Source organism: Tachypleus tridentatus, chromosome 13 (assembly GCF_004210375.1).
Source record: "Tachypleus tridentatus isolate NWPU-2018 chromosome 13, ASM421037v1, whole genome shotgun sequence".
Taxonomy (NCBI): domain Eukaryota; kingdom Metazoa; phylum Arthropoda; class Merostomata; order Xiphosura; family Limulidae; genus Tachypleus; species Tachypleus tridentatus.
The window spans coordinates 38852671-38867430 of NC_134837.1; the positions used below are offsets into that span (position 1 = coordinate 38852671).

The 14760-nt window shown below is 35.0% G+C and overlaps 1 pseudogene across 1 annotated transcript in view; it reads left to right on the top strand.

The window, feature by feature from the left end:
- LOC143240432 (neuronal acetylcholine receptor subunit alpha-7-like) overlaps window positions 1-14760 on the top strand; it is a 78613-nt pseudogene that overhangs the window by 54933 nt on the left and 8920 nt on the right. Inside the window, exons 4-6 of the transcript XR_013021759.1 lie at window positions 2754-2863; window positions 4384-4636; window positions 7724-7918. The product of XR_013021759.1 is annotated as a neuronal acetylcholine receptor subunit alpha-7-like (transcript). The remainder of the gene's footprint in view (window positions 1-2753; window positions 2864-4383; window positions 4637-7723; window positions 7919-14760) is intronic.

Genomic DNA, 14760 nt, shown 5'->3' on the forward strand with positions numbered 1-14760 from the left:
AAGAGAGAGTGTCAGATAAGTTCAAATATTAATATCAACTATGATGCATATTTATTGCAGAATATTACATCTGATGTGGTTCCACTATTTCCTAATAATAACATGAAAGATGAAATATGGGTATAGGTAATACAGGGTAGAGGGAAATTAGTGTTTTTTTATCTGTGAAGATTATTGTACAGTGTATTACTTTCAAAATATTAGAAAATAAATTATTTGCCATCTTTCGGCATTTAATCTTGTAACCAGGAATTTTTCGATTTATTAGATGTTTACAAACATATCTCATAAAATCTTATCCTTTTCAGTATCGGCATTTACAGATGATAAAGAATCTTATTCGGGTAATTAAATTTATTGGAAGTGAAATTAGCTTGTAGTAAGAAAATTCAATATCGATATAATTTTTAGAGGATTACAAATGAAACCAAACGTCTGAACGTAGTAGATAAGTGATAAAAGGGATTACTGTCGTCTTTTCCCATTATGGTTGTGTGAAAGTCGCGTTTTAATTGGTTCTGATTATTATGTTAGCCTGTAAGCTTATTTTTGAACAAACAGTTCGGAATATTTTCTTTGATATGATAAATCATGATAACATATTTTAATAAACTTATCCAAGCCACTATAGCTATTCAGCTATTTTGAATTCATTGTTTGATATATGTTTAAAACATTTGATTATTTGCTCATTGCACAAAATTTCACCGCATTCTATCTTTATTGTACTCACTGCTGTTAATGGTTGTTTGTTTGTTTGTTTTTTAAATTTCGCGCAAAGCTAGACGAGTGCTATCGGGCTAGCCTTCTCTAATTTAGCAGTATAAGACTAGAGGGAAGGCAGCTAGTTATCACCACCCGCCACCAACTCTTGGGCTACTCTCTGACCAACGAATAGTAGGATTGACCATTACATTGTAGTGGCTCTAGGGATGAATGGGGAGTATGTTTGGTGTGACGAGGATTCAAACCTGCGAACCTCGGATTACGAATCAAGTACCTTAATCACCTGACCATGCCGAGTCCAGTTCTTCCAACTGAATATTATAACAAACAAAAACTCAGGCATAAATCAGAACAAAAACATCATAAAAATTTCACTTTCCAAGAAGTATTCATCGATCATTTCATAAAAAAAAAATATTTCTGTCTTTTCAGTTTGGAAGAAGCTCTCCAACAAGATAAAATTAACACTCACAGCTAAACATTTTGACTGTTTAAATGGACGCTATACAGCTACGTAGTAGTTTACCCACAAGCATGAACAACAACAACAAAAAACGTATTAGACCATCATGTGACTTTTTAACTTATTACGTTCAGAGATTAGTCATTCATCAGTCTGTTTGTTTTGCTGCTGTTGTTTGCTTTTTGTCTTCAAGTAAAATTCGCATATTGATAGGCTAGGAAATCAATAATAAACAGCGAGTGAACTCTAACATTAATTAGCGAAGATGTATTTTTTAAATCACTGATTCTCTTATTCTCAGTCCATTGAATAAGTGTATTTAATATAATGGAATTTTCAGTATATATATATATTTGTTAGTCTTTGTGTAGTGTTCTACATAAAAGAGAAGGAGTTTTTTATTTGTTTGTAAGCAAAACTGTTAAGGATGATACATTGAAATTTTTAAAGGTTGAATAAAAAAATCGGACGTTCTTTGTTGTTTGTTTTGAGGTGTAAACTGCCCATTACAGTCATTAATGAAGTCTATTCAATGAGAACAGTGAACTTGTAATATAATATGACAAACAGGAGTGAAATAAAAGCTTCTTGTACACGTCATTACAACATGTCACATAAGAAACATCTTCTTTTCTCATCAAAATTTCCAATACAAATGAAATTACTTTGAAATGCTTTTAAAGGTTTTTTACGCTCAGAACCGAGTAAGCAACAACGTATAAAGAGATGACATACACCTTAATTTTTCTCTGGTAACACTAAACCTAGACTTTTGTTGTGTTTTTTTTATTTCCAAAAACATATTTCCGTACTCTGAGAAAAACAATCTGTTTGCTAAAACTATACTTTTCATTTATCATTCCTAACTGTGTTTGAGGTATCACGTGCTGCTCAGTACCCAAACAACATTATAGTTAATCTTTCACGTCTGCGGCCCGGCATGGCCAAGCGTGTTAAGGCGTGCGACTCGTAATCTGAGGCTCGCGGGTTTGCATCCCCGTCGCGCCAAACATGCTCGCCCTCCCAGCCGTGGGGGCGTTATAATGTGACGGTCAATCCCACTATTCGTTGGTAAAAGAGTAGCCCAAAAGTTGGCGGTGGGTGGTGATGACTAGCTGCCTTCCCTCTAGTCTTACACTGCTAAATTAAGGACGGCTAGCACAAATAGCTCTCGAGAAGCTTTGTGCGAAATTCAAAAAAACAAGACAAACTCATCTCCGTCTGTTGCTGTGTTATCACTCACGTTTTTGAATAATTGATTTGAAACCACAACTTTCCTTTTTTATAACGTGTTAAAAGTAGTTCGTATGGCAAGTCTGGATCGCTAACATATGTCTAGGCATTATATAGGAAACAAAATAAAATAAAAAAGACAAAACGGAACGTACTACATACTCTACAGTGGGTAATGGCGTTGATGATAATAACCGTTACTTGAAAGTTCTTTAAAAAAATTTGCCAGATTCATTACGTGTTTCGTAAAAAGTCTTAGAAAAAAAGCTTGATGCAACACATAACAAAACATTCTTGAGAACTCTATAGCAACCAGCCATCTGTTCCTTAGGAGTGGGTAGATTCCAATCTGCAGTGGAATGTCTCCCAATATGGAGGAATCAAAGACATCAGGATGAACCCGAAGTTTCTATGGAAACCGGATGTTCTCATGTACAACAGGTAAGGTGCATTCTGTATCACTTGTACTTTGTTTTTATCAAAACAGTTAGGATTTCCTTGATATTATAGCATCGTATAAGCAAACAAAGAGCTGAACAAACTATGCTTAGTATTAGAGAAATTGAAAATAAATCGTAAAATGAAACAAATGTCGTATTCCTTTTTCTGTTACGCACTTGATTTTTGTACGTGTGAATACTTGCTTGTTGATGTATCTGTAAAATAAATACCCTCTGCGTCTTTATCTGTTCCTCTTTTTAAAAAACGTATTTCTTTAGATCTCATTTATTGTTTGTTTCTCTATAAATCACCAATGTTTATTATTTTTTCTTCATATAAAACAAAAATAATATGCATAGGAAACTTTTATTAGAAATTCAAACATTTTATAGATGGTTATTTTATTTTTATTACAAGCACGTTTTCGGACAAAAAAAAAAGATTAGTGTTACCTGTAGACTTGGATATAAAATAGAAGGAAACGTGCTAACGATGACAATATAAAGTTATAACTAATCAGTACAAAATCGCGGTGTCAGAGATATTTAAAATGTATTTCTTGCCAATACAAACAAAAGCCTTACTTATAAAATGTTGTGTTTCTAGCCAATACAGTTTTTGTAACTTTTCAAATAATTATGCAATATCATTCACTAAGAATACATTCTTTTCGACCTATACAATACCGTAATTCGGGTCTATTTTTTCATACTAAACAATTATAATTATTATTAGTGAACTAATTTTCGTAGGAGATTATTTTGTACAAGAATAAAGTGTGCAAATAAAATATAAACATTGTTTCGATAATATCGAAATATAATTAATTAATTTCACAGCAGCACCAGATGTCTGAGAGCTAACAAAATCCTCTACTTGGGCAAAACAGAGACTTAAAAACTTAATGGCATTGGAACATAGAACATGCTTATTCTCAATGCATTAGACAAAGAGACATCGTCGAAGATAACTTTTCTCTCATTGTTTATCAATTTTTGTTTTGTTATTACTTTCATGCAGTCCATTCTAACTGCTCTTTAGTCTACAATCGTTGATGCTTCTTTTACGTTAGAATCTTTTGAAAAACCATACTTTAAAAAAATGAACTTATAAACTTCCGTTGGAACTACAGAGAAATTTTAAATGTTAAAATAACATAACATGAAGGTATTGTGTTCTCTATTCGGGTGATTTCCGAAGCAAGTCCGCACTTATTTCACGAATTAACCTTTTGATTGCTAGGGAGGTTTCGCTTTTACACTTTTTTTGTTTCAAATAGTCCATTACTATGTTATATTAAGAATATACCTATTTATAATAAGGAGATGGCCTTACCATTTTATTTATAAGTAAATTTTATATCAACAATATCCAAATCGATCCCTGAAACTTATTTATTATGTATGTATGTTGATGGTAAGTGATTACCTAATGGTGACGTACGTATTATATTTAGCTATACTGTTTGCTGTTATCACATCAGTAATTCAGTCTATAAAGGAATCTTTCTATGGTTTCAGTGCCGACGAAAGAATAGATAGTACAATTCCGACCAACGTGGTTGTACAGCACAATGGAACCTGCACCTATATTCCTCCAGGAATTTTCAGAAGCACGTGTAAAATTGATATTAAGTGGTTTCCGTTTGATGATCAAAATGCATAATGAAATTTGGGTCTTGGACCTATGATGGACAAGCTCTGGACCTTCGACTTTCAAGCGAAGAGGCAGACATGTCTACTTATATTGATAATGGAGAATGGATTCTATTAGGTCAGTTACATTAACTCGCATCCGCTTTATCTTTTATTCATTTAGTTGTTTCTCTTTTAACGTATCTTGATTAATAGATATTAAATTTAACAGGAGGTAAGACATGATTTAGTGCTTAAAGTATCGCAATGTGAATCCATTGATTCATGGTTTGTGTCCTTTTGTCAGAAAATCGCGCCCTAAACTTTGGGATCATTGGTGCATAATAAGGGCGAGAGTCCAATTTCAATATTCTATTATAGTAACCCAAGAATTGACAATGGGTGATGTTCCCTAGCTGTGTTCCCTCTAGTTCTTCAGCTCAAATTTATCCATGTTCAGCACAGATATTCCTTGTGTAACTTTGCACGATTATTTATAGTAAACAAATGTATATTCTAGTACATCCTGATTTCTTTAGCTAATCAGATGAATCTTTCATGTTCACATAAAATTTACAAAGTTTTTTGCACATTCTTATATTTCTAGTCGTGTATTTAGTTTTGACAGAAAACATTGTAGAAAGGTGAACAGTAAACTTTTCCACTGACAAGTCATGTGATACCTGAGTATATATATATATATATATCCACTCTAACTTATCAATTGGATTAACCATCACTGACTTGGGTCGAGTCTGCTCCGTAAGACGGATAAAATTATAACACATTGTATATAATGCAGGACTTTCTAAGTTTGGAAAAGAATAATTACATAATATCTTCGCATCTCCAGTGTAACCTCAGCCTTTTCAATCTGTACGTTTATCACAGCCCCAGCATAGCCATGTGGTTAAGGCACTCGACTCGCAAGTCCACAGAAAAACCACTTTGCTACTAGGAAGTAAATTTTCCGAAAATGGCGCAAACTCACAAACACATCTGACTGGTTGTTTTGGAGTTATGAATAAAGCTACGTAATGAGTTGTCTGTGCACACCACGAGTATCGAAATCTGGCAGTGCGACTCGTAATCTGAGGATCGCGGGTTCGAAACCCCATCGCACCAAACATTCTCGCCCTTTCAGCCGTGGGGGCGTTACAATGTGTTGGTAAAAGAGTAGCTCAAGAGTTAGCGGTTGGTAGTGATGACTAGCTGCCTTCCCTTTAGTCTTACACTGCAAAATTAGGGACGACTAGCGCAGGTAGCTTTCGTGTAGTTTTGCAAACTAGAAAACAAACGAAACGAAACTCAGTCGAAACAAAATGTTTCTTTAATTTCGTGATACATTTCTTGATTTCCTCGTCAGTTCTCCAGTCATTCGCAGCTACTAACCAAATGTTGTGTCAGTGCATCTGGACTTTGGATTTTCACAAAATCAAGAGAAATGAGTGTTTCACATGGGACCTAATTTAAAAATTAAAGCCTGTCACATGTATTCAAAAAGATGCTTATTTATTATTAATATTTCAGATATGAAGGTAATTGCATAAACTGAATTATTGGGTACAGCGTAGATGTTAGAATGAAAGGCTGCATATCGGAAGTTCCAAGATCTACACTTTTAGCTCTTAGTGCATTATAAAAATAATAAACAATCCCAATGTTCATTTAAGAGTGACTTTATAAGCTTTGGGAGCTTCCGATTGACTAAATCCCTTCCCTCTGATGAGCAGTTCTAAAGTCGGGACATTTAACTCATATGTGGCATATGGTACTGTCCATGTCAAAAATACCTAAGACCTACACTGCCCATGTTGAAAATACCTAAGGTCTACTCTAAACCTATGATATTTAAAATAAAATTGTGCTTTGGGATAGAAAGTTAATAACAGGAGATTGAAAAATTATAGAAAGAGAGCTTCTCATAACGAGAATCTCTATTGTCCGTAGGCATTGATATCAGCTTCTATTTTAATACTTTAATTCGTCGTTCAGTATCTACAATGTTATCATTGAAAACGTTTAGAAACGTAATTGGAAATTTGAGTTTTAATTTTAGGAAATCATAATAACTCATTTTGTAACTGCTTGAACAATAGTCATGGCATACAGACAGACAGGTGTAATAAGCGATTTTGTTGTCTTTGGTAGCTTAGTAATGACTGATAATTTCCATCAATACACTGTTTCACATTTTCAGTTTGTTGATTTTATATTTTTTGAAAATCTACCCAAGGTTTATCTGCTTATAGTTGTCCTTGGTTTTTTTAACTAATGAACGAGAGTGAAGGCAGCGAGTCAACAATGCTCAGTCTCATAATGCACCCATCGCCCCAAAGTCCGGATTGAAATTTTGCGACTATGGGACGCAAGCCGCGAATCATCGAATTCAAATGGTAGGTACGCTAAGAATTAGATCACGCCATGTCTCATTTTTTAATAAGGTTGTTCTTAAAGTTTAGAAAAAGCACCCATTAAAAAAAAAAAAAACAACGTGTGTGTGTGTTTTTCTTATAGTAAAGCCACAAAGGGCTATCTGCTCAGCCCACCGAGGGGAATCGAACCCCTGATTTTAGCGTGGTAAATCCGGAGACATACCGCTGTACTAGCGGGGGGCACAAAACAACGGTAAATTCACGCCGAAGCCGATATAGATTAGCTATGACTTTGTCGTATAGTTTGTGTATGTTAGTGTGTTTGCTTATAACAAAGCCACATTGGGCTATCTGCTGAGTCCACCGAGGGGAATCGAACCACTGATTTTAGCGTTGTAAATCCGAAGACTTACCGCTGTACCAGTGTAGAACGTACAGCATGAATAAAATATATAGTAATCCGGATAAACATGTATTATATACAGACTATAGAAACCTATTTAGACGAATGCATAGATAGATATGATTTGTTTCTTTCAGCCACACAGATACAACAGTTTGTTGTTTTTTGTAAAAATTCAATGAAGTTGAATATAAATATTTTTTACAAAGTAAAATAAAAGTTTACTTTATTTGTACATGCTGTGTAAAGCAAACTTTCAAAATCCTCCATTTTAATCCACTCTTTAAAATAACTTCACGGAGAGAATAGAAAAGGTTATTTGATTGGCTGATTGAGTCATATAATATGTATATACAAGGATTTATTGAACCTAAATAGGTACTGTCTGTTATATAAAAGAGAGAGTATTTAAAGGGCCGCACTGAAAACGCTTGTTTCTTATAAGTAGGTTTCAAGGGAAGACGAAACGTGATCTATTACACGTGCTGCCCAGAACCCTATGTGGACATCACTTTTACTTTACACATCAGGAGAAGAACTCTGTATTACGGATTCAACCTAATCATTCCATGTGTTTTGATATCATCTATGGCCTTACTTGGTTTCACTCTTCCTCCAGATTCTGGAGAAAAACTCACACTTGGTAAGTTTAAAGGAACTGGAGTAAAGCTGAAGAAAAACTGCTCACTTTTTAATTGTTATTATTTGTGTTGATGGGAAACTGATTACCCTTAGTAACTCAAATATTACCCATTCTACACATTACAAGAGCAAGCCATCAGCCTCAAACTTAAGACTACTATGACACAAAATGTTTCCTAATTCAAAACACTACAACAGGAAGTCAATACTATATCACTTGAAAATTGTTATATAGCTTGAAAAATTGGGTGGAAAAAACATTTTCAAAAAGGTCTTTGTATTGATAAATCATATTTAAACTTTGACTGTACTGGTTCTTCGAAAGATGCCTGTTTATATTGTGATATTTTTTATGTAGATGTTATTGATTGATTTAAATTTGGAAGAAACAAACATTGTGTTAAATTTTTCTAGCGTGTGTAAAGTTTAAATACGACAATTATTTTGTCAACTGAACCAACCAAAACTAAGAGCGAAATCGAAAGCACTAAAAACCTTTTATATTCGATTATTCGATTATCAAGAAATTATTCTGTACCATAAGTTTTTATTTTTCACGACTAATATTTCCTCGTTAACTAATTATAAGCGAAATGCAGAAGTTTCCTTAGAGAAGAGAACGCGGTGTAATATACTAATTTGCAAAAGAAAAAAATGATATTGTTAGAGTTTTAGATGATACAGTGTAGACAAGAAATGAAAGAAACCCTTAAAAATCTGTAACATAAGTTTAGTTATAATAATTCACGAAATTTTTAAAGCACATTCTATGAGTTTTATGGCATTAATTTGACGATTAATAATTGCCATCTGCAACACTGTTAATAATTGTTCGAGAAACTTATAGTGTATTATTGTAATAGCAACATACGTATTGTTGACATACTCTACTAATCATATTATTGTAATGATTATATTATAAAGAAATATCATTTGTGTTGCTTTTCTTAATATGTAATGAAAAGAAGATTTTTTGAAATACATACGTTTTTAAAACTTATTTCATTTACGTTTCAAAATTCATTATAACATTTGGTAACATGCCTTGTTGTTTTCAAAAGCCGTCCCTAATGTTAAACTGATAGACAAAAGGAAGGCAGGTACCTAAACAGCGCCCAAAATACACCCTTGAACTATTCTAGTCTGACTAAATAGAGTGATCTGACCGTAACTTTTATACGTACACCCACAGCTCTATAATACGGAGCACAGTTTTATTTTGTTCTTTGCATTAAGGGCCCGGCATGACCAGGTGGTTATGCACTCGGCTCGTAATCCGAGGATCGCTGATTCGAATCCCCGTCACACCAAAACATACTTCCCCTTTAAGTCGTGGGGGAGTTATAATGTTAGGGTCAATTCCACTATTTGTTGGTAAAAGAGTAGCCCAAAAGTTGGCGGTGAGTGGTGTTGACTAATTTCCTTCCCTTTAGTCTTACACTGCTAAGTTAGGGACGGCTAGCGCAGATAGCTCTGATATAGTTTTGCGCCAAATTCAAACCAAACCAAATCAATCTTTTGCGAGCAATATACCTAAATACAGAACCTAAGTTAGACATGCTGGTGACGCTCGAACTAAATTTTACTTACTCCTTTATTTTTGTGCTGTTTTTCTGTTGTAAATAGTTCTTGAAGGCCCTATGAGATGAGAAATTTTCTAAATTAACGAACTATTGCAAGCTAACAAAAAACACACATGGCCAAGTGTGTTAAGGCGATCGACTCGTAATCCGAGGATCGCTGACTCGAATCCCGGTCGCACCAAACATGCTCGCCCTTTCAGCCGTGGGGACGTTATAATGTGACGGTCAATCCACTATTCGTTGGTAAAAGAGTAGCCCAAGAGTTGGCGGTGGGTGGCGATGACTAGCTGCCTTCCCTTTAGTCTTACACTGCTAAATTAGGGACGGCTAGCGCAGATAGCCCTCGAGTAGCTTTGCGCGAAATTCAAAAAACAAAAAAACACACAAGTATTTACCTGTAAATAAAATACTTGAAGATCGGAAGTACTTCGAAGGACAAATTTTATATGCCTAAAACACGTATATATATCTAATAAATTCTTGAAAACAGCAAGGTTAAATTATTTAACGATGTATTTGAAATTCTATTCTGGTCGTGGATGTGCTATGAAAGTGAAAATCAAATCCAACAATTCGAACCAGAGTTGGCAATGAATGACGCTGACTAACTTCCTTCCCTTTAGTCTGCCAGTTCAATTTTTGGAACTGCTATGTGCAGATAGCAAAATTCTGAAACAAAACAAAACTACAAAAAATCCTTAATGAACCGTAAGTCCCAAAATATACAAGTAGTTAGCACTTTAAGGTGAACTGTTGAGTAATATTCAAAAATAAATTTACCAATTTTGCACTATTACCCCTATAATTATACTGAAAATTATTATTCAAAGGATTCCATTAATATATTATTTTCCGTTGCATTTTCCTACTTTTTTTGGTTCCGTTCATCAGCTTAAATATACAAGCTAACAAGAACTTATTATTCTCAGCTTTGTTTAACACAAACTAGAGATTATTGTTTGTTTTGTTTTTGAATTTCGCGCAAAGCTACACGAGGGCTATCTGCGCTAGTCGTCCCTAATTTAGCAGTGTAAGACTAGAGGGAAGGCAGCTAGTCATCACTATCCACTGCCAACTCTTGGGCTACTCTTTTACCAACGCCTAGTGGAATTGACCGTGACATTATAACGTCCCCACAGCTGAAAAAGCGAGGATATTTGGTGTGTCAGTGATTCGTACCCACGACCCTCGGATTACAAGTCCAGTGGAGTTTATTATTGAATATTTCTATTAATGTAAATAAAACAACGACTTATATCTGGAGAGAAGCTGGCATGACCAGGTGAATTAAGTCGTTCGTCTCATGGTCGAGGGTTCAAATCTCTGTTAGGCCAAACGTGTTCGCCTTTTCAGCCGTGGGGGCGTTATAAGGTAACCGTCAATTCCACTATTCGTTGGTAAAAAAGTAGCTAGCCCTTGTGTTGTTTTGCGCGAAATTCAAAACAAAACAAATTATTTTTTCAATAATTCTTTCTTACAGTTTCATCAGACGCTATAGATAATCTGCAAGATCACTGTCTGGATATAATTGTACATCATTACTTTATTTACATCGATTAGAACGTACCTTCTGGGCTTCAACTGTGATTTTTGCAAAATTGTAAATTTATTTGTTTTGTTTTTCAATTTCTTCTGCAGCTACTAGAGTTCTGCCTGCACTCCGTAACTTTATGCGTGAAATTCTAAAAAAGTACAAGACAAAATACAACCAGAATATAGCTATATTTAAAATACTCTATTATGATATTTGCGAAATTATTATTTGATATTTTATATTCTGTTAGTGGGATTTGTTAAACTGAGTACAAGAAAAAAATGCAGTAAATACATTTTTTCAAATATTTAAAATAAAAAAGAGAAATGTTTAGGATATCTTTAACCTGGCAATTTTTATCCGCCATTTTTTCAGGAAATATGACGTTTTATTTGCAAGAGTCTAAATACGAAGGTCACGTGTTTGGATAACAGTTCCTTGCGATCGACAACAAGGTTGAATTTTGTACTTAGCTCTTATCACTTCAGCTGTCAAGTTTGTTAACAATAGACTGGTTTCGAATAGGTAGTAGAAAAACGTCTCCGCTTACTAAACCGTTAAACATTGTTACTGAGATTAACTTTAAAAAATCTATTACCATATGATACAAAAACAAGCATATATCTCACGTAGAAAGATAACTGGGGTATTTAAATATCTTGGGTTTGTTTGTCTGGAATTTCGAGCAAAGCTACATGACCGTTATGTGCGCTAGCCGTCCCTAATTTAGCAGTGCAAGACTAGAGAGAAGGCAACTAGTCATCACCACCCACCGCCTACTCTTGGGCTACTCTTCTACCAACGAATAGTGGGATTGACCGTCACATTATAACGCTCTCACGGCTGAAAGGGCGAGAATGTTTGGTGTGACGGGGATTCGAACCCGCGACCCTCGGATTACGAGTGGAGTGCCTTAACCACCTGGCCATGCTGGGCCTAGATGTCTTGACAAGCGCGTGATATTTCTCGTAGTAGCTATTGATAAGAGGCATGTTTTTAGCTTCAAATGTAGAGTTGATTCAGTAAACTCTCGATTAAGTCAAATTATAAAAAAGGTAGACGTACTTAATGCACGTACTACTACTATATTCCAATCTAAACATACGTTATATTTAAGATTTTGTCGTGTCTGTTTTTTCATTTTTATTTTTACTTTATTTGTCTCATTAAAAGTATCAACCTTCTCATAAATGGATTTAGATGATATATAGTTTTATCACTCGTATCCTAATTTTTTAAGTTTCTTCTTAGGTTTGCTTTTATTTCACACATTAGATTTGCAAATAGAGACTAAATCATGCAGACGTTGTGCATTTTTGCAGCTTTCTCCAATATGGGGGAATACATATTACTAATATCAAGTTATAGTTTTTACTTTAGTTTATCTGTCTTATTAGTGACATTGCTTTTCTTTTTTGGCCTAGTTGTATAAATTTTAAACATTCTACGTAGGTAAAGAAATGATGTTGAGTTCATTCTCTTCCAATGGCTCTGCGGTAAGTCTGTGGTTTTGATATCTGTGATAAGCATGGCACAGATAGCTTTGAGCTTAACTACAAACAAATAAACTCTCTCCTTTAAGCATTTGATCGGGCGCGTGTGACAAACCATTAGGGCCAAAAAAAATCATAATGTAGTTTCCAATGACATAATACAAATAAAAGTCTCGACTGTGTAATGGTCTCGTGTCATGGCCTCATATATCAGTAATTAACAGGGATAAGACATAATGACTAAAAGGGGTTATGAAAGTTTGACCACACTGAGTTGAGTCATACCTTATAATTTTATTGGCTACCGATCATTGAGCCATAATGAATTGAAAGGCCCGGCATGGCAAAGCGTGTTAAGGCCTGCGACTCGTAATCTGAGGGTCGCGGGTTCGCATCCCCGTCGCGCCAAACATGCGCGCTCTTTCAGCCGTGGGGGCGTTATAATGTGACGGTCAATCCCACTATTCGTTGGTAAAAGAGTAGGCCAAGAGTTGGCGGTGGGTGGTGATGACTAACTGCCTTCCCTTTAGTCTTGCACTGCTAAATTAGGGACAAAGAGCACAGATAGGCCTCGAGTAGCTTTATGCGAAATTCAAAGACAAACTAACAAACAAAGCTTTATGCGAAATTCAAAGACAAACTAACAAACAAAGCTTTACGCGAAATTCAAAGACAAACAAACAAACCATAATGAATTGATTTAACGCTTAGTCTTAACCTCGGCTACGATTTGGATCAAAGAGTTTCGGCTCCGACCAACCAGAGAAAAAGATATTGTTAAATTAGCTCTCTTTTCTATAGATGTGGCGACGGGCGTGGCCTCTTGACTAGCACGTGCGATCTGTGATCCCGAGGATTCACACCCAGTTGTCTTAAAAAACACACTCCTTACTAGCTTTTTGAAACTAGTACAAAGCTACACGCGGGATGTCTGTCCTAGCTGTCCGTAATTTAGCAGTGAAAGACTAGAGGAAATGCAGCCTAGTCATCACCACCCACCGCCAACTCTTGGGCTACTCTTTTTTGCAAACAAATAGTGGAATTGACAATCGCATTATAACACCCCCACGGATGATAGGGCGAGCATGTTTGGTGAGAAAGGAATTCGAACCTGCTACAGCCCAGCTGCGAATCAAGCGCTTTAAACCCCTGGCTGCTGACATGTTTGGTATCGTATTATATTCTTAGGATTGGTTTAATAAAATACCACTCTCATTCTAAAATGTATATATATCTCCCATTACTGTTATGTGTGGAATGTTCTATAGATATATGTTATGTGTCTCTGCACCTAAACTGTTAGTTTATTTTGAATTTTCGCACAAAATTATACGAGGGCTAATTTAACAGTGCAAGAGTAGAGGGAACGCAGCTAAGCATCATCAACTCGTGGGCTATTCTTTAACCAAGGAAAAGGGGTATTGGTCGTCATATTATAATGCCCCTACGACTGAAAGGGCGACCATGTTTGTTGTGACGGAGATTTGAACCTGCGACCCGCAGGTTAGGAGTCGAGCACTTTAACCACCTCGCCATTTTGGAATACATCTAAACTTCCTTATTACGAGTAGTAAAATAAAATAAATAAATTGAAGTACCGTTAGAGATAATTTAATAAATTAGACAAAGATAAAACAATGATGTCGTATCCTATTATAATCAATTTTAAAAAACACAAGTACTGAGATCTCTCCTTAAAAATCTTCCTACTCCTCTCCTGATTAAGCAGGAGCAAATGTCCTCATGTCATACAAGACCTTTATTATTTTGTTATTGAAAATTAATACAGCATATATATATTACTAATACAAATCAGCAAACAATGTTATTCTAACTAGGGAAGCTGTAATAAAACGTTTGCCAGATTTATTTTTTAATGTAAGTTTTGTTAGTAATGTATTGTTTGGAGCCAATTATACGGCACGCTGTGAAGAAAACTCAATAAAATGTTTTGCACTATGTTTTATATGCATATATAAGATTCTTTAAAAACATTAAACCTAACCATGTATAAAATTTCGTAAAAGTTTATAACATAACATTATTTGGAAAGTCTAGTTCTCAGAAAGCATGATATTTTAAAATATAATATCATTTGGAGAGAATAGTTCTCAGAAAGCATGAGATTCTATAATATGATATTATTTGGAGATCATAGTTTTTCAGAAAGCATGAGATTGTATAATATAATATCATTTGAAGAGTCTACTTCTCAGAAATCATGAGCATTCGT